We start from the raw sequence: 3,538 nt of genomic DNA on the forward strand, positions 1-3,538 counted from the left end.
GGGAGATAGATAGAAACATCAATGATGAGAGTCATTGGCTGCCTCCTGCATGCCCCCTACTGAGGATCGAGCCCGAAACCCGGCCATGTGCTCTGACTGGGAATTGAACTGTGACCTACTTGTTCATGGGTCAACACTCAACCACTGAACCACACTGGCAGGACAATGATGTAATTCTTTTAAACTATATATCATATTTATGGATCTATCCCCAAATGGAATATCTCGATAAAATACATAACAGATTTACCTTTAAAACTATTCAAATACACAATGGGAATGATGTCATCAAAGCAATTAAATTTAATTTAGACATGGTATGAGAGACATTAAAACATAGAATGTTTCTGGTAGCTTTTCAGTCAATTTTTAAATTTCTAACTCTATAGCCACATAATTCGCAATAATGATACAATTTTTCTTCTTTCTACTGTTATTTTTATTTTAATAGATTGGATAGAACTTCAAAAGTAATGTTCATGTCAAATAGTAATGGTAATATTATTTTTGTCTTCTGTCTGATTTTAAGGGGTAGAACCATTATTTCACTATTAAGAGTGATGTTACTTTCTAAATCTGAAATAACTACTTTAATTTTCATTCTTATGAAATGTGAAATTTATTGCTTTTGTTTCTTCCTTTATAAGTCTTTGCAAATGCAACCTGGGTTGTGGAATCCATTGTCAACATTTACTTTTAAATTTGATTGTTTCTTTTTTTATAGTCTCATTTTTTCTAATTAAACAAAAAATTAATTTAGTAATTAGACTAAAAATAATTATTTAGAGTATATATTTAGAGTTCAAATTTTCTCAAGATTGCCTTGATTTTTAATTGTTAAGCTTTTGATATTTTTTGTTTTTCTTCTTTTCTAGCATATATTTCCAATAGTTAAATTCAAAAGGACCTGGAAATATTTTATTCATGAAGAGTACCAGTTTGGCATAATTCCTGAGTGATAGCAAGCTTCTAAATTTTTTCACACCTGAACAATTTTTGGGTAAAACTGCCATAGATTTTGCTCCCATATCTTTCAGGGTTTTAGTGTTGCAGAGGATCCTGGCGTCAACCTACCTCTGAGTCTTTTGTAGGGTAGCTTTTCTTCTTCTTCTTACTTTTTTGTAATATTTTAATGGATATTTATGGGTTTCTTTCTTTATATTTAAAATCTAGAAATTCCACCAAAAATAAAATAATACACTAAGATAAGTGTAGGTGTAGAATTAATTTTGCTCATCTTCCTGAATACATTTTAGCACTTCTAATTTTCAGGAAAAAGGTGTTTGTCTATAGATGGAAAGTTTTCTATCATGTCTTTGCTTATTAATTTTAACCTCCTTGCTTTATTGTCTATTTCAAGATCACCAATTATCTATAGGTTGCATCTCTGGAATATGTCTTTTATATTGACCATGCATTTATCATATAATTTTTATGTTTTTATCTCTTACTTTTGAGGTCTGAAAGAATTTGATTAAATTTCTCATGTCATTGGTTACTTTTCATTGATAGAAGTTGCATTTAGTACATATTATGTGTTGTGTTCTGTATGCACTATCTCATTTAATTCTCCCAACCATCCCATGAGTGAAGTTTATCATTTCTGTTTTGACAAATGAGATAACTCATGTTCTGAGAATTTAAGTAATTTGCACAAGTTTATACAGATGGTAAATTTCAGCCCCAGAGTCCATGTTCCCAAGCACTTCATCATATGGTTTCTCCAGAGTGAATCGTATTCATTTTCTCCACTGTCGTTTCTCATTTTGCAATTGTGATTTCTAACTTTGCCTTAGTCCTAATGTTTGATCTAGTTCACTAGTCAATTTTCTGACTTGTGAAGAATATGAATTAGATTATTTTTAGGAATAATAGCTTTGTTATATCCTCTGATTTTAACAAGGGACAGTGTTTTTAAAAAGCTTTATAAAATCATGAGTGAAAGGACCCAAACAGAAGAAGCTGTAGGTATACTGCCAGAAGCAGGAGCTTAAGAAGGCGTTGGAAGAAGCCATCTAGAGAACACATTATTTAAGTGAAAGAATTCATTATAGAAGTCAGTGGCCAGTGCTCTGAAGAATGACTAATGAGCCGCACAAGAAAGCCAGCATGTGGACACATGTTATGAAACCATGTCCTAAATGTTGGATTTCTAAATAAAACAAACAATGCAAGACTTACTCCTTATCTTCTAATTCCCCTTCTGTTCCCAACCCTGGAGTAGACTATTAGTAATTGATTACTATATAACAAGTAATCATCAAACTTAGTGTCTTAAATACAATTAAAATTTGTTTTCACAGTTTTTGTGGGTCAGAGATTTAGAAATGGCTTAGGTAGGTGGTTCTGCTTCAAGATCTTGCATGAGGTTGCAGTCCAGATGTTAGCTGGGGATGCAGCCATCTGAACGCTTGGCTGAGGCTAGAGGATTCACTTCTAAGATGGTTCACTCATTTGAAAATGTGTTGGAAGCCTCAATTCCTTGTTGGTTATTGGAAGGTAGCCTCTTTTCCTTTCCATATGAACCTCTTCAGAGTGCTCCTTGAGTGTCTTCACAACATGGCAGCTGGTTTTCTAAAAAGCAAGTAATCAGAGAGAACAGGGAGGATGACACATTGTCTTTTATGACTAACTCCCAGAAATAACAATCACTTCTGTAATTTCCTATTGTTTACACAAGTCAGCCCTATTCAGTGTGAGAGGAAACTACAAAATAGTGTGAATACCAGGAAATTAAAATTGTTTTAGGTCATTTTAAAGGCTGGCCACCTTTGGCTAGCAGGAGATGGTGGAGGTGAGGGAAGAGTGAAAGAAGAGACCAAGCACTACCAACTCACCCCCTCTTCTCCATGGCTAGAGCCTAATTCAGGAGAAGTGGAGAAGCTTTGGGTCAGACTTATGACTGAAAGAGAATCATAGTTACTAAATGTAGAGTACTTACAAGTTTCAGTTTGCCTGTGAGAGTCCCTGTTTACTCCTGTACTCCTGGAACCCACTCTGATTTTGCATTTCCCTGGGTATTTAATTTTTAATAAAGGATTAAGATTAATATTTGCATTAAAATGTATCATGGTAGCTTTGGCAGATCTGTAACATATTTTTATTTTCTGATTTGGCCCCATATCGTAGTGTGTGAGATGCTTGTATAGTGCACAGTGGTAGCCCATTTCTTTCTCTGACCTTTGTTTTTTAAAGACAACATGCAAGATGTTTGCAGATAAACTGAAGTGTGTGACACATGGTGCTTGAGATGACTATTTCCTTTAGTCTCAGTTGGTGATGGGAGAAGTATTTGACTCTGCTGTACTATATGAGGCAGTGGTGCCATGGTTTATGTCAAGAACTACAATATGCATGCAACTACCAGGTCACCACTTATCAGGGTCAATGAGAAACATGGGAAATTGTAGGTTGGGTCCAAGAAATATAGGAGGGAAATTGGGGCTGAGCAGCCATGCCATAGTCTGTATAAAGAGTCATCCAGCCCTAGCTGGTTTGGCTCAGTGGATAAAGCATTGGCCTGCGGACTGAAGGTTCC

Source organism: Myotis lucifugus, unplaced genomic scaffold (assembly GCF_000147115.1).
Source record: "Myotis lucifugus unplaced genomic scaffold, Myoluc2.0 scaffold_40, whole genome shotgun sequence".
NCBI lineage: Eukaryota > Metazoa > Chordata > Mammalia > Chiroptera > Vespertilionidae > Myotis > Myotis lucifugus.